This window comes from Pimephales promelas, chromosome 19 (assembly GCF_988280905.1).
Source record: "Pimephales promelas chromosome 19, fPimPro1.hap1.1, whole genome shotgun sequence".
NCBI classification, from domain to species: Eukaryota; Metazoa; Chordata; class Actinopteri; order Cypriniformes; family Leuciscidae; genus Pimephales; species Pimephales promelas.
Genome location: NC_142787.1, coordinates 20,808,949 through 20,831,852, shown reverse-complemented (window position 1 = coordinate 20,831,852; position 22,904 = coordinate 20,808,949). Strand labels below are relative to the sequence as shown.

The window sequence follows — 22,904 nt, the reverse complement described above, 5'->3', positions numbered from 1 at the left end:
TTTAAACGTTCTTCAAAAAATATTACTTTGTGTTACACAGAACAAAGAAGGTCAGATTTAGATTAACATGAGGGTGAGTAAATAATGAGAGTATTTTCAGTTATGCTAAATCATTGGGTTGAGATCAGCACAGGGAAACACAGTGCCTTTTTCTGCAACTGCACTTAAAATCCAGCAAGAAAATCAGCATGAAATGGTTTTAATTAAATATAAACACTGACATGCACAGAAGTCCTGATTAGATGAATTCCAATTAGTCACACTATGATATTTACTACTATCCTTTTAGTGCAAAAAGTGTGTACCTTCCTTTCACTGGGGATCCCATCAGGAGCATCTTCAAACAGACTGCATTAGCGTAATTCTCCTGAAAGACAAATTATGAAATGTATAATCAACTACTTTAATTGTTTTCAAAATAAACAATAACATAATCCAGACAATGGGCCTACTGCTCTCAAAGGAGACAAGACAAGGGGGGTCTATTTGCATGTTAACTTTTCACTAAGAATCGTCATAGGCTGTATATAAGACATGCAGCAGATTTTCATGTGCAAATTTCAGCTGCATGTTTGTACCCAGCACATTATTATTTCATCAGCGGCCCTCACGGGACTCCGCGGTACGTTATTCTTGCATCCCCGTGGAAGCGTCAAGTCTCTGGCCTCCTTTAGGACCTCTTGAGTGTGTTTACTCTCAGTTGAAAACTGAGCGGGCCACAATTTTGCAAAGAGAGAACTCATTAAATGCTAAGACACCAGTTGTGACCAGTGTTAGCCATGGTAATTGCATGTACACTGTCCAAGTTGACACTTGCTGGCTCTCAAGTCAACATCAGGCATTACAGTCAATTAGCAGGCCTTAGCAAATGCTTTGAGGGGTGGGAACAAGTTCTCATAAACTGGAACAGTCATGAGGAAAAACAGTATCCTGGTTGGCAGCACGATTGGCCGTATTTGCTTTGTTTTGTTTTTTGGGGGTGGGGGCTATTTCGAGCATTTTAAACCCTTAACAAACTGAGACAAACAAATCCAAACAGCAGCAAATGCACAGAGCAAAACACACTCATTAATACAGAAAGCGAGAGCAATGAGCCAAACAAAGAGGCCCTGATAAAAGTGAATACATGCATCCAGATTGACTGTACTCTAACTCTGGCAAACATACTTTTCCACACGCTGAGAATATGGAATTATGGCTTTGCTAATGTGCTCCCAAATTGATTTGATCAGTAGTGCTTTCAAAAGAGACAAACATTAGATGTCAGTTATCAATGTTAAAAATAAAAACTTGTTATTTTGTCAGACAAGAAGCAAACTATAAATGAATAAAAATTTCGCAAAACTATTATTTTAAAAAAAGCAAGATTATTTTTGCTAAATTGTGTTTTGATAAAGAGTTTGTCTCTCCGTGAAAATCATCATGTCATAACTACCTTAAGACACTTCTTCTTTTTGTTGGCTTAATGCAAATGCAAGGACGATTCCACTGTTCACATGATGAAGTTTAAACTGACATCTGCAGGTTCTTTATTTAACCACTTCCACAGGAGATCCAAACAAAAGGTGAAAAGGATCTGTCTGTGTCTGAGCAAAGGTATTTAGCGCATTTGCAGAGTTAAAAAGGCAGAATTTTTTTTTTTTTCCCAAAATACAGACTGACTGAGTAATTGAATGTGACACAAGCAAGCAGGAAGTCCCATCAAATTTAACATGCTTTAAATATTAATTTTTGTTAATTAATTAACTTAGGTTCCAAGCCTTAGTATATCTAAAAACATGTACTCATTCAAAAAAGTATAATTTACCACATTAAACTTAAAATATCTTTTGATTGGATTGTGTCATGTCATTCAGCAACATCATCTTCAGTGTGGAAAGAAAAATTGTTTGTGTAATTCAGAGAGGCCGGCGTATCTAACAAAAACTTCTCTAATGACCCAACTTACATCTGTTTTCTGACAGACATAAATCTATAATATAAACTGCATGTAAACAACTTGACTTCAAACACTGTTGGATAAATCCAGTGTTGTGATAAAGCTTGCTAGCTTGCTAACGACTAATCTCTGTCTGCTAAAGGGCACAGCTCTGGGGAAAAGTTCACCCTATTCCAGTTTACCATTTTTTACTTTTTATAGCAGCTTCTGCATCTTCTCAAAGACTTTGAAGTTAGTGCACGTATGTACAGTAAATTGTTGGTCTTTTACTACTTTTATTGACAGCGACAGCACAAATGGCTATGCCACGGCTCCAACTAACACGTATTTAATCATTTAGTATTAGCTCAACAGTATTTTAGTACCTTAGGAATGATTAAGCAGTTATTAGAGACCAGTTACCCAAAAATGAAAGTTTTGTAATTTTCTGATATTTTGGACTTGTTTTTCATTGTATGGATAAAAACAGTTTAAACATTTTTCCAAAAATGTTGTTTGTGTTCCACAAAGGAAAGTAAGTCCCACAAGATTGGAATGGCATGGAAACAGACAGTAGTGAAATAAGAGTATAAAAATGATGATATAATTTGTACAAATGACAAAGTTTCTGTTGATATGAAAAATCTTGTATATTTAGAAACAAAAGGCATCATATTAATTACTGTTATGTGTCCTTCGTTGTAGAGAGCAATACATAAAACACATTACCATTCTGATACATCGGCTTGTAGACGAGCATGTATAATTCACACTTCCACTTCTTCTGAATCAGTTTATCAGTATTTCCACTTGCCATTGTGCAGTGATTACTACAGTAAAGTTAAGTGAGTAGATCTCTGAGCTGGTGTGAGTGAGTGGAGATGGGGCTAATTTGCATATTCATGGGTCTACATATACTAAATGAAGCAAAGTAACAGGGTTTAGTTTTTCTGAGTGTAAATATTTGATAAAGCTTTGCACAGGCATGGTCGGTAAGCAATTCTTTCACACCAGTCTAATGCTAACATGTGTAATGTGCTTGGTTACTTTCAAAACAGTATTATAACTGCATATTTTATTTATGTGCAGTGCTGCACACTAGCCCGCTAGGCATCCATATTAAGTATTACTGTAAACATGTTATTCATTTGTTTGTTTTTTGTCAAATTTTCAGGGTCAATCAACAGTGTGCTCCCGTCAATAGATTCTAAATTGTACATGACCTAGAATAATGTGGGAGTTTCCTTTTTCTCTGGCTTTCAAAACCTTTGAAAACAAATTCAACTGTTGCCCTTCTTTTAACACAATGTCCTTTGCCTTTGGTGTGCATCTTAATGACAACTAATGACTGCCTTGTCAAGCTTTCCTCTGCATTTGATAGCCCAAACCGCGAGCAGAGAAAACTTTAAGCAGGCGAAAATATTGAGGAGGTCGAGAGACTGTCGACTTCCTTTTCAAAATGAATTTTTAATTAGCAATAATCAATATTCAAGGAGATGGCTATTTGCCGTTAATAGTTCTATCAAGGATCATAAATACTTAACATTTTTTTTTTATGTCTTTGCAGATATAGTTAATCCCTTACTGCTAAAATGCAATCAGGCAAATCAGATACTATTAATTATGAATTGAACTATTACTGCAATTCCAGCAACTCTCGAACCTCGCATTAGCAAAGTGCATGCACAACACTATATAGCTATATAGAGAGTTTTGCTCTCTCCTGATATTTCTACTGGGCAAACGATACAGGGGCTTGTTTCATATGCAGTGTCCGTCCCGCTCTCCGCGTTTCATTTATATCAAAAAGACTCAAATAGGCAGAAAGTCAGAGAGCTTCCAGAATACCATATTGTTTCCTCACCTTTCCTTTGTGAATCCGGCCAGCTGAAGAACGTCTCATTAATGTTGATAGTCAGGACTCAGACACAAAAACAGAGGGAAAAAAACAGCAAGAAATGTAGTGGGGTGGATGGTGGTAAAGCGGCAGTCTGGTATACGTGTCTTGCAGTTAACTAAAGGTACACCCCCCTCCCTGTATTCCTCTCTCGAACCTCCCTTAGAAACCCAGCAGTCACGGTGCATTAGTGCAGTGAGCGGAAAGTCACATAGTTGAGATTTGCACTCCAAAAATAGTCATTTAACATTATGGCAGTGGCATGGGGTGGCATCTGAAAACCTGGATGCCTGAGGACACCCCCAAATAAATCTTTTCTATACCTTCTACAAGCAGACGGTGGGAAGGAGGTGGCGATGTGAGGTATGGAGGATCCTGAAGGAGGCCCACAGGAGAGATGCGTCGCCTGTGGTCTTGCCTTGGGCAGGCCATGCGCAGCACTCAGGTTGGGCTGTCAACACGGGGTTGAGAGGAGGGTCTCCCAAAAGCCTAAACCTTCACATAGCAACTTCACACTCCTAAAGATGCAGCCTGGATCTGGTAAACAATCTGAAGCTTTGAACCTTGAAGACAATAATGTAAGAGGTTAAAGTCATTAGACTGAAGCAATTATCTCAATAGTCTATATATAATTATCAGTTAAATGTGTTATGTTGACGACCAGTGCCACTTTGAAATGGCAACCAAAATGGTTGCAATGGTTTACATACAGAAAATGTGATGCTTTTGATGACAGCTGGGCTGTCAATGTAAATTCAAAAAGACATCTTTGTTTTCAATCTCCTCTTACCAGCCAAGGGCAATCATAGTAGATGAGTTGAGACTTCCTATACTTGACCGGGCTGAAGATAGGAGCCTCTGGCAAGTCTAAAAAATGGAAAAAGAATAGCATCTGTTCACCCCACAATATTCAAGCATTCAGCATGCATAAGGCCTGTATATGAATCTTCATAAACCCGACAACAACAGCGTTCCATCTCTCAATAACGTACATATTTACAAGGAGAGTTGCATCTTGCAAACATCAAAGTCTCTGAGCACTGCTCAGCGGGACATCTGGGGAACGCTGCTCCGGATTCAGCAGGGAGGTCATTATCAGCCCACGTTCACAGAGTTGTCTTCATGCGGGAGTCTTTTTAATGTTTGAAAGTTAACGCTGAAACAACAGTTTGACTGTATTGTTTTCAGTGGACTCCGGTCACCGCAAAACTTCCCAGAGAGCAGATATTACTGGGACGATGCTCAACTACTCAGATGACATGAGTTCACTGTGTGCCTGTAAAACTCATAAACCATCACGATTCCACAAGTGGAATGCAACAGAAATCCTTGAGCAGAAAATAATGTTAGTCATGGCAGGATTTTTTCCGTCTCGAAAACGTGATTGTTTTTTTGCGGGTGACAAGCAGCCTATCAGTAACCACTCCTGTAGGGTCACGTGTCGTGAAGTTTGACGATTAGAACAATTTCTCTTTACTGGTGATCAGTGAGAGACAGTATCGTTGTCACAAGTAATGGTATGAAAGTTTTGTTTTCATGGCAAATAAGTATTTCTGTTGTGCTGTGTTGTGCAGTTATACAGTTATGGTTGTATAGCTAGGTTTTTTTTTAGTATTTACAGACCACTTGATTCAAATCTGCGTGAATGGATAGACATAGATGTGTACTTCTTTTGTTGGGGTGTGTAGCAATGCATTGATTGACATTTACTTTGTACTTTTGATACTCAAGTACTTTTAAAAACAAGTACTTCTGTACTTTTAATAAAATCGGTAAAAATCTGTCTTTACAACTTTTACTTGTAACTGTGTAATATTTGACCAGTAGTATCTGTACTTTCACACAAGTAAGTAAGTCGGGTACTTGGTCCACCTCTGGTCATTGTTTATCACTGTATACATTTTTATAAAGTAAACTTTATCGGACCCCCTTTTTGTCATCAGAACTGACTTAATTCCTTGTGGCATAGATTCACCAATGTGCTGGAAATATTCCTCAGATATTTTGGTCCATATTGACATGATAGTATCACACAGTTGCTGCAGATTTGTCAGCTGCACACCCAGCTGCGAATCTCCCGTTCCACCATATCCCAAAGGTGCTCTATTGGATTGAGATCTGGTGACTGTGGAGGCCATTTGCTTATAGTGAACTCACTGTCATATTCAAGAAACCAATTTGAAGTGATTTTAACTTTGTGACATGACACGTTATCCTGCTGGAAGTAGCCATCAGAAGATCGGTACAGCGAGGTCATAGGGATGGACATGGTCAGTTTCAATACTCAGGTAGGCTTTGGCGTTTTAAACGATGCTTAATTGGTAGCAAGGGGCCCAAAGTGTGCAAAGAAAATATCCCCCACACCATTACACCAGAAGCAGCCTGAACCGTTGATACAAGGCAGAATAAATCCATGCTTTACACCAAATTCTGACCCTAACTGAATGTAGCAGAATAAATTGAGATTCATCAGATCAGGTAATGTTTTCCCAATCTTCTATTAGGAAATTTTGGTGAGCCCGTGTGAATTGCATGCTCAGTTTCCTGTTCCTAGCTGACAGGAGTAGCACCCGCTGTGTCTTCTGCTGCTGTAACCCATCTGCTTCATGGTTCGACATGTTGTGCATTCAGAGATGCTCTTCTGTAGACCTCGGTTGTAATGAGTGGTTATTTGAGTTTCTGTATCCTTTCTATCAGCTCGAACCAGTCTGGCCACTCTCCTCTGACCCACAGAACTGACCCTCACTGGATATTTTCTCTTTTTCAAACCATTCTCTAGAGAAACTTGCGCATGAACATCCCAGCAGATCAGCAGGTTCTGAAAGACCAGCCCATCTGACACCAACAACCACGCCATGTTCAAAGTAACTTATTGTAGATCCACTTTCTTCCCCATTCTGATGCACTTCAGTAGATCTTCTTGACCATGTCTACATGCAAAAATAAATAAGTTGCTGCCATGTGATTGGCTGATGTGTGTGTAATCACATACTATAAACATATTTATAATATATAAATCAAAAGAACCTTGAATTTCTTGGCCTGTAAATTCTCTGGCACTACATTCAAGCCCTAGTTTCAACAACCAAATATACAAAAAGCTCAAAAAATAGAATGCATAGCATTCATTAGCTACAAATAAAAAAAATCTCTCTAATAGTTCCCTAAATCCCACAGCTCCCTGCACTATAGTGCGGTGAAAGAAAGATGCGAAAGAAAGCTGTCTCCCACAAGTGCTTGTTAGACCCAAATTATTATTGCAATGAATAATTTTAAAAATAAACAAGTAAATAAATAAATAAATAAATAAAGGAAACATTTATAGATCTAAGTATTATCAGAGGACCAAAAAGTTTCTTGCTGAGCTCCAGAGGCTTGTTTGAAATTTGCTTGTTTTTTACTTTGATCTTTAACAGTTTACCTCTCCTCCAGCACTTCACCTAACCTAATGCGGCACCCCACATTTCTTACAGCAAACCTATAGCAGGTTTGGACACTTATACATGTCATATCTAACAATACGAATAAATTGCTGTATTCTTAAAGCTTACCATTGACACACATACAAATTGTCATATTTTTGTATCTACTTTTGCTTACAAATGAGTATAGGCTGACCACCATAAAAGGCCACTCTAAAATGTATGTGTGTATGTCTGTGTGTGTGTGTGTGGGGGGGGGGGGGGGCATTCAGTATCTGGTGTGACCACCATTTGCCTCATTCACAACACATCTCTTTCACATAGAGGATGAATGGCACAACAATGGGCCTCAGGATCTCATCACCATATCTCTAAAAAAATGCCATCAATAAACTGCACCTGTGCTCGTTGTCCATAACATACGCCTGTCCATACCATAACTGCACCGCCACCATGGGCCACTCGATCAACAAGGTTGACATCAGCAAACTGCTCATCCACACAACACCATACATGCTGTCTGTCATCTGCCCTATACAGTGAAAACTGGGATTCATCCATGAAGAGAACACCTCTTCAAAGTCCCAGACACCATAGAATTCAAGCATTTGCCCACTTAAGTCGGTTACCACGACAAACTGCTGTCAGATCGTGACCCTGATGAGGATGACGAGCATCAAGATGAGCTTACCTGAGATGATTTCTGACAGTTTGTGCAGAAATTCTTTGGTTATGGAAACGGATTGTTGCAGCAGCTATCCTGGTGGCTGGTCTCAGACGATCTTGGAGGTGAAGATGCTGGATGTGGAGGACCTGGGCTGGTGTGGTTACACGAGGTCTGCGGTTGTAAGACCGGTTGGATGTACTGCCAAATTCTCTGAAACACCTTTGGCGATGGCCTATCGTAGAGATAAGAACATTCAATTCACGGGCAACAGCTCTGGTGGACATTCCTGCAGTTAGCATACCAACTGCATGCTCTCTAAAAAAACTTGCTACATCTGTGGTATTGTGCTTTGTGATAAAACTGTACATTTTAGAGTGGCATTTTATTGTGGCCAGCCTAAGGCACACCTGTGCAATAATCATGCTGTCTAATCAGCATCTTGATATGCCACACCTGTGAAGTGGATGGATTATCTCAGCAAAGAACTGCTCACAAACACTATTTGATAGAAATAGGCCTCAGCTCATGAAAAATGGGGGCAAAAACAAAAGTGATGCATTTATAATTTTGTAAAGTGTATATGTATATGTGTGTGTGTGTGTGTATAAATGCGTCACAGTATATCAAAGTTGTATAGTAATATAAAATGCTTTTGCAGTGTTCGTAAAGAATAAAGCTGAACTGCTCATATTTTAAGGTTTGAACAAACTTTTGCATCATTTTTGCAACAAAAATCAAATGATATCTCAGGTCGCGTGACTTGTTGAGGAGAGGTACCCAAACCATATGTTACTTTAAAAAAAAATATACAATCAGATTTAAAACCTGGCACTTCTGACTTGGGCTAGTAAGCAACCACCCAGAAAGCCAGCAACTGCTTTGACACTAAAAATTACCATGGCCGGTTTGTCAGAGGGAAGCATCACTTACATTTTCTTGACTTTCTCCAAAATATTTAGTATTTGCAATCTTATCTTCTTTAAAATGTATTATGATTAACTTTTGACAGCTACATCAGCTTCTTTGACCAATAGGCTTTATGCACAACTTACTTCCGCATTCTCTGTAAAACAGGTCGCATCGCTTCCGGTCCAGGTCTTTTGTATGTGCTTCATGAAATTTTTTGCGGTTTTACTCAAGATAACTTAAAAGGAGCGAACAAAGATTAGCATAACCAATATCCCTCACATGTGCAGATTGATATTTAAACGTTTTATATTTTGTATTCTTCACAGTAACGTTTAGATATTTAAATGTAATAAAACGCCAATAACAAAGTGAACTAGGTAGGTTAGCTGATTACCTTAAATATCCATAGATATCGTAGTCAGTTCTTACGGCCGTTAACACTTTCTCTGACAAGCGGATGCGATGAGACCCGTTTTCCGGTTTGGTCACGTGACGCATGGCATAAAGCCTATAACTGCTTCAAACTCTTACTCAGCAAAGCAGGGCACTCAATGCAAGCATGGACTATGCAAAAAAAGAAAGAAAAAAAAACTGAAGAAAATGGGGCAGATGACAAGACAGACAATGAGTGCAAAATTGGGAGAGACAGACAGAGAAAGCAACACTCGTAGCCGGCTACAGACAACTCTCCATCTCGTCCCGTGGGGACGTGCAACAGCAGAGGGGGAACAACTCAACCCTCGGCTCTGGTTCTGAGTGATATTGTAATGAGCCAGTTTCACTGGCCCTTCAACAACCCCCCCCCCCCCCCCCCCCCCCCCACACACACACACACACACCCCCCCACACACCTCAACCAGCTCCCAAGGCCCCCGAGCGGCTCGCTTCATTCCGTTTCATCACACTTCAAACAGGCCTGGTGCGCTCTGCAGGCCTGCACCAGACCAGGGGACTGCAACATCTGCATGAGGTGGGAGGAGGGGAGGCGTGTCTCGCGGGGGGACACTCAGCGTCTCAGAGCAGATGTCAAACGAACCTGAACAGCAGGACGGGGGAGGGATGCCGTGAGGCACATTGCAACAGGTTGAGGTAGAGCGAGACCGTTCTTGCTGCATGGGGACCTTCTACGTGGTTGCCCCCTTCTACCCCCTTTGACAATAAAATTAGGTAATTGGTTACCCTTTCCCTAATAAGCTAATCATGGACCATGTGCTTTTTCTATTATTAAAGTCGTGTCATCCCGGGGTGCTCCCCGAGGGCTTCATGAGCAGTGCAGGAGATGGTTAGGACACCGGGGTGGGTCCGGCTGAGAGATGACACGCTCCAAACCTTTGTTTCAACAGTCCCTCAGGCACAGAAATCCTTGCGTCACGGACCCGCCACAAAAGATCCCTTAAATAAAAATTATAAACCTCTTAAGGGAGAATCAAGCTGTCTGTCATATCACTTAACATTAGTACCCTTTCATCTCACCGTTGTCAGAAAGGCCTGGTAATTTTATTCTGGAGGATAACTTCTATCATCAGCCCTAAAACTTGCTCTATATAGTAAAACACTAAGGCATTACTGACATTACAATACGACTTTCTTAATTGTGTTGAAATGAAGTGATATTCAAATATATCTGACTTTATTTTTTATTTTATTTTATTAAAAAAAAAAACTAACAAGCAAAAACTATATAATAACCTTTGTAGACTTTCATTAATAACCTGTGAGTAACCTCAGCCTAAAATTGTGGTCATGTTTACCATAGCTCTGTGAAATTATGTGGGCGAAATCCAGTCACTTCAAAAGTAATCTGCGAGAATGGGAGTTCCCGCAAAAAAGTTTCCCAAGCGGATTTTGCTCGTGTTCAAGTTGGTCACATGAATTCTTTGCGTTGACTGAAAGAAAGATGATCATTTACTCGCTTGAATTGAAAGTGACTTTAGACTTTTCTGCCCACAAAATTTTGCTGAAATTTTGCTAATGTGACCACAGCTTATAGGCCTAGTGCTATGGAAGTACCGTCAATCACTGTAGTAGCAAGATTTTTTTTTGGTAGCACTTCAGTTTAGGGTCCAATTCTCACTATTAACTAGTTGCTTAATAGCGTGCATATTATTAGGATATTGGCTGTTTATTTGTACTTATAAAGCATATATTAATGCCTTATACTGGATATACTACTAACTACTGTATCACCATACTACGAACTATCAATAAGCAGTACGTAATTAGGAGTTTACAGAAGCAAAAGTCACAGTTAATTGTTAGTTAATAGTGAGGATTGGACCCTAATATATTTTTAATATACGTGTAAAAAAAGTGCCGAAGTTATGACGTCACTTTTTAGGCCAAAACGCAGAAGTGAGTTAGCATTTTAGACGAGTTAGCATCTAAAAGGGTCACAACTCTTTGTGGAGTTGTCCTACTAAGTGACGTTATAATTTCAGCACTTTATATATAGCTTTTATTTTGAACATGTTAAAAGTAAAAAATTAAACAAAGACGACATTACAAAGAGGAAAATGATTGACAGATCCTCTAAAATCAGAGTGATCCCAATGTGATCCGCGCAGTGTAATCAGGCAGCGCTTGCACTAATTACTGCAGCGGGCCAGTTGCACTCCCAATTACCAGCAGATACGCCAAAGCCTGCGAAGAACAATCAAGCACAGCGTACGCTCGACTAAACTGATTCCCCATGCTGTTGTCGGATATCTTCTGCTGCAGTGGGCCTTGATTGGAAACAAATACCTTTCGCTGACCTCCAACGCCGAATGTGGCGGCAAGCGAACAACCGCTGATTCACCCCCAACCCTTCAGCTCTGCGTCCATGTACTCAATCTGCGACTGTGGCTAAATGTAATTAGAGAGTACATTAAACTTTGCCACAGCACTTTCCAACATCGTTTCCGTTCGTTTTGTTGCCTTTATTTGTTTTGCAGAGTGAGGCGTCCCGCAGAGCGTGGAGACAAGCTGCCGTGTTCTTCTCATTACACATTCAGACTGTTTTTGTCACCCAGTCGACTGGTGCCTCCAAACAGCTGTTTTCCCAGGCAGTATAAATAAGCATTTGTTCTGACATGAAGGGGAAAAGAGGGAGAGAGATAGATGGGGTAGAAAAGCCAAGCTCTGAACAGGCAACATCGGGAAAAGAAGAGAGGATACCATGGAGGCTTTGTAGTGGGTAAAATATTCTTATTATAACCTCAATAGCCAAGCAACAGATAACATATTATGCTGTTGACTATTCAGTCAAGATGTTTAGAAGAGATTTGAATACTAACACTGAAGCTGAGCATAAGTGTGGTTTTAGCTATTTTCAGCTGTGATGGGTCCTTCCAACTTATTGCTTGAAGCTGAACTTGAACTTGGCAGCTAAAATATGTCTCTACGCTTCTTCTTATCCAGAAACATATAAATAAATAAATGTCAAGAGCATCACTGAGGGGTAACAGACTTCACTTCATCATTCATTGTGGGTACCAGTGGTATGGGCTCACAAATGCAATAACACTTTTATCACATGCCAGTAATGAGGGATAACCACCACAGTCATGGCAATCCCATTAATTTTTTATCAGCTGCAATTAATTACTGTTGATATTTCTCATCCAATTCTACCCTTTAACACCAAGTAATACAACTAAAACTTCTTGGTTATTTAAGATTGTCTGCTTTCCAGATTGGCAGAGCTGAAGAGGAGGATGACGGCCAGATGAAAAGGATCGAGGGGAATCGGCAACAACAGGCAAGTTATACAAGTCGTCGCTAAATAAAGATGAGACCAGACAATATAGGGTATTTTTACACGACTACGATGTACTAAAAACGTAAACGTGTTTTCCTTTTTTGCTATCCCAAAACGATCAGTGAAAACGACTAAAATGCTGAATTTTTCATGCCAGTAGTTGCAGATGTCCCTTTGTAAAGAAACATTACGTGCGAACGGCTTGAGGGATGAATTATACTTTTCAGGTAACATACAATACTGAAGTCTAATGCAATTGTGGAGGGGGTCTTCAGAAATATCTTCCACACTGTGATTCAACAGCAAAATAATAGCTCTCTAATTAAACATCATCTCCACTCAGAAGCTCTGAAGTGATCTGTCAATCATCCTGCAGGAACGCATCACATCCTGTTATCTGCCAATCACTTGATGCTGAGTTCATGACAAGTGCCTGCAAAAACGCTTTCTTAAAACGTGGACCTGCTTTGCTTCAAACCCACAGCTGGAATCGGAACAGAAAGAGCACACATGCACGTCCTGGTGGAGTTCCATGCCGTTTATGTAGATTAAGTGCATAATAAATAAGTAAAACTGATAGCTACTTTCAGACATTAGCCTGAGGGGATAAACATCTATTAGCAGATTAAACAAAAATAATAACCGCAAGTCACACATCTTAAAAAGCAGGAAGTTAAAAAACACCAAGCTAACGGGGGAAAAAAGTCATTTCACGTATCCTTTCAAAACAATTGACAGAATTTTTCATGAAAGAGAAAAGAAAATCAACACTTTCATTATTCAGTGGCTGCTTTTTTTTTTTTTTTTTGCAAAGAAAGTGACGCTTAAAGAGAGACTGCTAACCACCCTTGATAATCTGCAGAGCACCCTTAATTGAGAGTAATTAATTACATATTTATGGCAAGAATAGTCTCAGACAAGAGAACAGTTAAAGAGTCCTAGCAAGCATGACAGACAGGGAGTTTAAGTGCGGGGAGCAGGTAGAAGCTGAAAGTGACAGCTGGTCCTCTGGGAGCCATAGCTCCGGAGAGTGAGGGCCATAGAGAATACAGGTGTTCGCACACAACTGGGTTGAAGCAAAGCATAATGGTGTTGAGGAACATATAATGGATTCAAGGTCTGACAGTGCAAGTAGACATAACGTTCATTTCTGCTTTGAAATCTAGACCAGTTGCCATCAAAGAGATGAGTCACGCCAAGAATGAAACTGGAGATGAGCTGAAGATTTTACTGTGTACTCATGAGTACAGCAGCTACGAGACGATACACAGAACCTGATGTCCAACCGGCTTCCATCCAGAAGCCAAAAATATTTGGATGCATTATGGATTCTGAGTGCAACATATATTACTGTACAAAAGTTAATCATTTTATTTTTTTAACATAGGAAGTCTCTTACAGGATACAACAGGTTCTCAAGAAACATTTCTTATTATCAGTGTTGTAAAGCAGTTATATTGCCCCCAAACTTCTGAACGGTATAGTGTATACACGCATCTAAATCAGCAACACTGTAAACAATACAGTAGGGAAATCTGCTATACCAACGCAAGGACAACAAACAGTGTTCTACTTTTTTGTAATTATTGACAGTCTAAGTCTGGGTTGTCAGAGCTTAAACTTGACTTTCCTGATTCAATTTTACAGTATATGCATCTAAAGGCCAGCTCCCCATGAGCCATAACATCTAGCCAAGCCCCAAACATGGCGTATTGATTTTTCTAATCTGTTTACTCCTCTTCTGCACTTTTGAGTAGACTGCTGGAGAGCCTGGTTTGCCCTGGGGCGTTCAGAAGGGCCCAGCATGTTTCAGCTTTGATCATCGTTCAGCCAGTGGATTAACATATGCAGACTCTCTTCCTCCCTTTGTCGTCAAGCCTACTAATAAATCTATGGCTTCCCTCTGATCAACTACAGGCCATGAATCAATCAACTCACCTCACGTCCTAACTTTCTCAACAAAGATGGGATCCCTTTGTCTGCTAAAAATGAAAAGAAATTCAAGATGCTCTATTCATGTAAAAAGTAAGGAAATAATATTAATTTATGATTGTGGAGGTCTATTCTTGCATGGCTTGACGTTTGACTAAATGTCATAAAGACTGTTTTCACTACATTGATTGGCAAGGAACTGCCATTATAACCTATACTGTACCATATTTGGTACACAAGATTCTAAGACTTTTAAATTATTAACGTGATCAAAACATTGCTGAAAAACATGTTTCTACTTATTCTACATGCTTTCTGTCATTGTGTTGACCGTTTTATACTTTGTTAGCAAGTAAAAGGCAAAATTACCACTGGACTTCATTATGATAACCTTACCGTTTGAATTGAGCTAAGGCAAGCAGAGAGTTTTTAACACTGGCTGGTTGTATACTTCCTCAAAAAGTTAAAAATAATTTTCAACCTAAAAAAAGCTACGGACTGCAGCTTTAAATATCATCGAACCAAAACATATTATTGGGCGATGTAGAAAGACAGCTAATAGGCTATTTATATGCATTATGTAAGTAATAAACTATGTAAGTGGTCTGCTATAAAGATGTCATTGATTTACATAATATATCAGAATTGAATCTACTTTTTAGTTCATAAATATCAGCAACACTAAAAAGCACGTGTTTGTTCATTTTGGGCCTTTTCCTCCTCGGGTGCGAGTTTCATATTCTCCTATATCATATCATGAGCCATGGAAGCCTGATGTATCAAATATGATTCTTAAAGGAATAGTTCACTTATAAAAGAAAATGAGGTCATCATTTACTCACCCTTGCGTTTCTGAATTTCAAGGGTTTCTATCTTGAATTTCTATCTTCTGCTGAACACACAAGAAGATATTTTGAAGAATGTTGGTAACCAAACAGTTGTTCCCCATTGACTTCCAAAGTATTTTTCCTACTATGGAAGTCAATAGAGTTCATCAACTGTTTGGTTATTCTTCAAAATATCAACATTATTCAAAATATCTTCCTTTGTTCAGCAGAAAGAAATTCATACATGTTTTAAATAACTTGAGGTTGAGTAAATGATGACAGAATTTCAACAAATTTTAATAAAAACACATATGCTAACTTTTTTAGATATATTTTATATTTTTAGATATATTTATATATTTTGTCTAGTTCGTAAAAAATTATATGTCAGGATTTAAAGGGTTAAATAAGAAGAGACTGTTTTACTAACACATGTAGGCCTAACGCAAAAAAGCCAGTCATTACTGTAAAGCCTTGGACTAGCTTCATTTGTCTTGAGAATGAAAAAGAACCAAGCACCATTTTCTGGTTCACCATTGGTCACTCTTTAAATACAAACACAAGAGTCTATGACCTCCTATATTAGTCTGCGATGGTCAAAAACAGCATTCAATTTAACAAAAGCAAAAGCTCATCAGGGACTGTATGAGGATGGCCTCATTGGCAGCTGATGGTAGTAGGGCACTAATGTTTCCCCCGCGCATTAGCTCTGCTAAATATTTTCTGCCCTCAAAAACCCATAACTGAGTCGAGTTGGTATTCCGCCATACATTATACAAACATCCATTTTTCATGCTTAGAAGCGCAGCAGTTATTTTGTGTCACCATTCTTGGTCGAGTTACACTACTCGTGTAATTTAAATAGGAAAAACGTGGAGGTGTTTGGTCGCTTTTCTGCTTGGAACCTAACGAATAAATTGGCCTAAGCTAAGTGCTAACAAAGTTTCGCTGCAAACTGAGCGATTTAGTGCATGCACTGAGACGAGTGAGGTATGTATCAACTCATCTTAGATAAGGGAATAACATGGTTTAATATGAAAAAAAAAAAAAAAAACGGTGGAGTATCCCTTTAAGCTTTATTGACAGTCAGTCCCTCCAGAAAAACGTGACTATGCGATCGCATGATTTAGTGCAAAATCAGCAAAATATACCGGGCTGGCATGATTTCATAATCCTCGCATTTTCATTGCAAAAGTCACGTAGATCTTAGCAGAAAGTTGAAAAATGTTGCATTTGCTTCACAAAAGAGTAGTCATTTCCCCCTATTGCCATGGGAATGTTATGAAATGACGTGTGATGTGAACATCCAAAAGTAAAACAGGTTTTTATATTTTATTTATTCATTTTTACAGAAGTTGTAGCATTTTCCTTTTGTAAAGCTACAGAACTTGTTTGACTCAGTATTTTGTTGATGTTTTTATTAAGGTCTGAAATAAAACAAGATGAGAACTTAAATATTCCCAGCACTTTCTGTGATTTAGTATGCTTGCTTATCATAGGAAGTAATAAGAAATGACTCTTTAAATTAAGGTAGTAGCCTAGTGAGAACTAGTGTTGGGGTAATCACTTTTTTTCTCTTTTTCATCAAACCACAGTTTTCGCAAGTTTCATTGCATAAATTGTATAAAGATCCCGCATATTCCATCACATTTTTAAAGAAAACGGCCTGATAATCAAGGATTTTTGCATGCAACAATCACAAAAAAAAAAAAAAAAAAAAAAAAACTTTTTCTGGAAGGACTGATTGGTCGTAGAAAATAATTTCAATCCATCTCTCGGTTGGTTAAAAATAAATAAATAATTCATAAATTACATTAGTAACCCATATTCAGAAGCTCATCTGACTAAATAATTATTCTGACCTCAAAATGATGATTTAAATTATTTTTAATAATGAATTCCTGAAAACTCTAAAACAAAAATAAGCAATTAATACTTTTGAATTCTTTGAGACACTGCCACTGGTATAGGTTTACTCATTCATTGTAAGTCCCTTACTGCAACTGCGATTTATGCTTTTTAAAAATGTTTTTAAAGGGATACTCCACCTTTTTTTTTTTTTTTTGGAAATAGGCTCATTTTACCACTCCCCCAGAGTTGAACAGTTGAGTTTTACCGTTTTCAAATCCATTCAGCCGATTATCTGATATTTAGAAGAATATCAGTAGACAGTTTCTGGTCTCATTGACTTCCATAATAGGAAAAAAGATATACTATGGAAATGAGACCAGAAACTGTCTGGTTACTGATATTCTTCTAAATATCAAAAAAATCTGAATACATTCGAAAACGGTAAAACCCAACTGTTTAACTCTGGGGGAGTTGTAAAATGAGCCTATTTCCAAAAAAAGTGGAGTATCCCTTTAAACAAATCGAAAATATTGTCTGGTAATCAGCATTATTCCCACAGCTGCTTTTGAAACTGCTCCATTTAATTTGAACATGGAATATTCCTTTAAGATGATTACGTATCATGAAGAGTATTTGCTTAAAATTTATGGTTCAATATTAAAACTACATCATGTGACTGTTAAATGAGACAACAGAGAAACACATCTTCTGTAAGGCTATATAAACAGACATGCTGCACATTGCACATCTAATGGGCAGAAAACTGCAGTGAACTAAGTCCATAAACAATCCTGTGTGAGCAGCAAGGAGTACAGCGACCTTTGAGTTAGGAGTTGAGGCCCTATTAAAACAGAGCCCAGCTTACTGGCAGGACGCACATCCCCTAACCGCGGAAAAGCAATCTCGCAGCAACTGCTAGGCAATCAGCGGTGCACTGCGCGGGGTTGAGACAGCAATGACCTGCTGATTCCACAACAGCAGAGGTGAACCAGGCTCAACACACTGATGAGCGCTGCACAAACATCAAAAAGGCACAGAGGACCTCCCTACGACCTGTTTCGGCAGCCCCGTCTGACGCCCATACCTTTTATTTGGGCTGATAGTGGAGGATGGATTGGCAAATATCGATCACTGCAGTGTTCGTAAAACTCTCCCTTCAGATTTGAGAGGTGATTATGGTTGGACCCAGCTGATGCCGCTGCGTGACTGTCTGGGAGAGAGTGTGCGGTAGGTGATTGTGATCAAACTAAGAATTCAAACATAGCCCAATCTCATCATTTGTGAACTGCTCTTACCCTTTAGATCAGTGTTTCCCAGTGTTTTTTGCATTACGTCCCCTCCACAGACCCATTGGTAGGGCTCAAGTACTCCTTCACTCACACAAAACGCTAAAATATCGCTAAAATTAAAATTCTGCCATAAATTATTCTTCCATTCATGTTGTTTCAAACCTGCTTGGCTTGCTTTCTTCAAATGAACACAAAATAATATATTACATTGAGGTTTTTAGTCCATACTACCTAGGTCAATGAGATTGTGGTAGACACCATGACTTGTATAAAAAACAGAAACATTCTTCAAAATATACCTTCTTCTGGGTTCTGCAATAGAAAAAGTCACACAGGTTTGAAACAACATGAGGTTGAGTACATAATATTCATTCAAAGTCTATGACAATATAGGAAACTCCACCCCACAACTACAACAATAATGACATAGAGGAACAATTGCATTGGAATCAGTTTCAGAACTTTTCCAGCAGATGAACAATAAACACTAACAGCCAATTACAATCCATCCTGCTTCAAAGAGCACTTCAAATGACATAGCTGCCATTCTCACTTACTGTATATTAAACAGAATGTTATTATGTGTTGGTGTGAGTGTTATATAGTTATCAGTTATTGTGTCACTTTTTTTTTTTTTTGGGAGGGGGGGGGGGGGGGTTAAACTTAAATTTAATTACCATAGAAGTTTAACAAGTATGAGATATCAACTACATGTGCAATGCACTGCCATTTGAACTTGTTTTTAAGACCAAAACCATGAGCAATGCTCAAATCTTTTTCAGGATTCTGAGATATAATAGACAGCAAAGGCATGTTGCAGTTGAATGAGAACATTGGATAGGGACGTGTCTTGATGCCTACCTCCGTTTGCTGCATTTTTCAGCTCTTAAAATGAAAGAACCTCTTCAACGTTCACAAATGCACGTTCATCTGGTTGAGTCTCGATGATGGGCATCTTGAGTAAAAAACAAAGATAAAAAAGGTAAGAAAAACACAGACGTTACAGGACCACAAATGCAATAAAACACATTATCTAAATTCCAACAGATATGGGTGTAACGGATAACATCTCCAGCATTTCCAGCACGTCTCTTTGTCGGAATGGAGACTCCAGTGAGGAACAGTGCCAGTGAACTCCAGACGGGCACTCTCTCCCCCCTTGTGTTTGCAATAGGAAAGGAGTGTTATTAATTAAGGATACGAAGCAGATTTTGACAAGGGTTCCCGAGTGGCAAGCGGTGTGGATTCTTGGCGTTGACCTGGCCCAGCGGGGGTAGCAGGCGCGTTTGAGGAAGGGGGTTGGAGGAGGGTTGTGCTGGCTCCATGCTGGCAGCCAGGCCTTCCACGTCTGCGTTGGTGCTTTGAAGTGTCACCTTGAGAGAAGAGCCAGTGGCCGGGTAGTGAAGGGAGCAGGAGCAATGAAAGGAGTGGCACCGCTTGCGTTGCCAGACACGGCGCTTTTAATATTACATGGGCTCCCGTCCATCTCTCTACACATGCTGGATATTGCCTTTTACTTGATTTATTCAGAAAGTGGATCTTACTCTGCTCCTTTTCATGCTGTGGTTCAAGTTAACACCTGTGCAGGTTTTAGCCAGGCTTCCGCACTTGAGTATGGTGTGTCAGGTTCTCTGTAACTGTCAATGAAAAGACAAAGTGTCCGTCACAGCAATGCTTTAACAGCAAATTGAATGATTCATTTAAGATAGGCAGGTCACATCAAGCAGTGACAATGAGATATATCCTGCTTAAAAATTACACTGTATATGATAATGCTTATTATTACACAGCTAGCCTACTAATCAGATACACATAAACACGTGGACAATAAATAATGATTTGAGTTTGAGTTATTTTATTGGCTAATCTTACCTGGATGTTATCTTTTAAGATTTCGCAGTACTAAAAAAAAAGTCAGTGACATGTAAGGCTACCACAAAACAGTCAGTCTAGCAAAATAAATAAATAAATAAATAAACACTGCTGATATTATACTGAAGTCCTCTGAATTAATGTTCAGTCTAAAATCGATAACAAACGCAAAATTACGCCGGGAGTGTTTTTATAAACCAGAGAGCGAGTAGAGTGGAGGCGTGAAGGGCGTGAAAGTAGCTCTGGTTGCCGCCATTACAACGTTGAATGGAGCCATTGACCAATCACATGCGAGTATTCCAGAAAGCCGCGTAAATGCGCAGGTCAAAGAGACAGAGAGAAAAAAACAACTCCCACAGACCTTTTTATAACAGCAGCGGCATTTTGGTTTGAAAGGGGAATGAAAGCGAGGCAGGTAGGGATACACACCTCTTTAGTGGGTTATACTCTTAGTGTTATTTAATGTTTTTGGATTGTTATTATTAAATAACATTAGCAGAAAGTTGAAAAATGTCGCATTTGTTTCACACAAGAGCAGCCATTTCCCCCTATTGCCATGGGAACGTTATGAAATTACGTAATTGCGCGACGTGAACATCATCCAAAAGTGCTAAGTATTGTCTACTATTGTTTTTCTGATGAAATAGGCTAAATATTTTTATTCCAAGTATTTTCAGTGGACAAAAAAAAAAAAAAACTATAATTATAAATCATCTAGGAGCTTTAAACTAGCTTTGTACACACTGCAAGTCTATCCCTCCCTCACTTTCATAAATGGCGCTGCTCTGAATAAGGTCTGTATGTGAAGCACCAATAAATTCCAAGCAGGTGTGCGTTGGTCCGCATGAGGAAATCTTTCGCGTAGGCTAGCCTACTTGTAGATTCCATTTCGCCAGTAACAAAATAACATAGCTAGCCTACTTAAAATATAAAAAGTCAGCTTAGTAAATTCTGTTCACATTTGACATTAAAAACGGTGATTGTGGACAGTGGCTGCAAAAAGGCTATAGAACTACTGGTCTATTTGAAACAGGAGAACGTTTTTTTTTTTTTTTTTTTTTTTTTACAGTGGTCCCAGATCATAAATAGTAGTTTTAACTCCCTTGATTAGTTATGACATCCGCAGCCTTTTATCTCTCCCTCCATCTTGCTTTTTAAACCAGATTAACCCAAATGGGCATCCTTTAATGGCCCCCTTTTTTAGAAAAGCCGAAAGAGGATGATAATTAAAATAATTAAACCACTGGGATTGGCTCGCGCATCCCTTGTTCTCTCTCTCTTTCCCCTTTTGCTCTTTCCCTTTCTTCTCTCCTTTTTAAGTTGTGAGTCTACTTGGCTAACAGATTTCAGTGAGGAAAGCACAAACCACCCTCAGTTAATTGAATTTACTCTCATCTCAAAGGTCTAACTAGGCGAGCCCCCTCCCTCCTGTGAAACCGGATGTAGGCGTGTGTGTGTGTGTGTGTGTGTGTGTGTCAGCTGTATAAATCTGATTGCAGGGGTGGGCTCAGGGATAAATGCTCATATTCATTCTATTTCTGTGCACTCTGGGTTAAGCTAAACATAAAGCAAAAAGTATCCTCTTTAACGATTATTTATTCATGGACTTTTAAGCTATTAATGAGGACAAATGAAGTCGTTTTTAGGAGTGTCAGTATGAAATATGCTTACCAAAATAATCTTGTTTTGCATTTCTGCTTCAGCATGTGTCCATGTGGAATAAACAAAAAATATAACTGGGATTTTAGGATGCATGATACAGCATTAAAATTAGCCTATATTTTATGATTTTAATCACATTAGACTAGTTGCTGGAAAGAAAAAAAGGGGGGAGGGGGGTGTTACTAATGGCAAAAATAATAATTGATTGTGTTAATTGTAATTAGTTTTGCCTTAACTGGGCTTATAATTACACCAATGGATACAATACTGAAAGTATTTCACAAATTTTCACAGTTGGATACAGTTATACTTTAATTAGGGTATAACTTTCAAATGCATGAAAAAAATATATATATATATAAAGATGAGCCCTTGATACCAGGAATCTACAACACTTTCAAGAGAAAACTGAGAAATAATGAAATAAAAATAAGACTCTTTATAGCCCAATCATGACTGCATGGCACTGCTTTAACTCCACGGCTTGCCTCCTCCTGTGTCCTGACAATTTCACAGGGTTGCATTTCAAGTTGGCAAACCGTGAAGAGAAAAATCCCTATGCTGTGAATACTTAAGATTTATACTTAAAATTTTTATACAATCTTTGAAAACATTGAGGAGCAATTTCATATTTGCACTGACATCTAATTTCTCAAGTAGATTCTGAAATCACAAATTGGTATGGATTCCCTCTGCGTCCAATTATTCTGCATCAGTTTCCCTGACCCCTCAGAGTACTGCTAAATTAAACATAAGATTTTTTTTTTTACTCAGTCATGAAATAGTCCTACATATGCACACGTTTGATAAACTAATCTTACATTCTCAGTTGTAGTAGCTCTCGTTGTGTTTCGCTCTACCACTGAATTTAAACAAGACGCCCAGAGAGGGAATAATTGTGCCATATGTTTAGGTCACT

The 22,904-nt window shown here is 38.8% G+C and overlaps 1 long non-coding RNA gene across 1 annotated transcript; it reads right to left on the bottom strand.

Annotated features, from left to right (window-relative positions):
- Positions 1–305: 305 nt before the first annotated feature.
- Positions 306–20,932, bottom strand: LOC120490610 (uncharacterized). The gene is made up of 6 exons (XR_016147713.1): positions 20,324–20,932; positions 19,996–20,088; positions 19,313–19,406; positions 4,606–4,682; positions 3,783–4,378; positions 306–367 (listed from the first exon to the last, which is right to left on the bottom strand). It is a non-coding gene; the product is annotated as an uncharacterized LOC120490610 (long non-coding RNA).
- Positions 20,933–22,904: the final 1,972 nt, after the last annotated feature.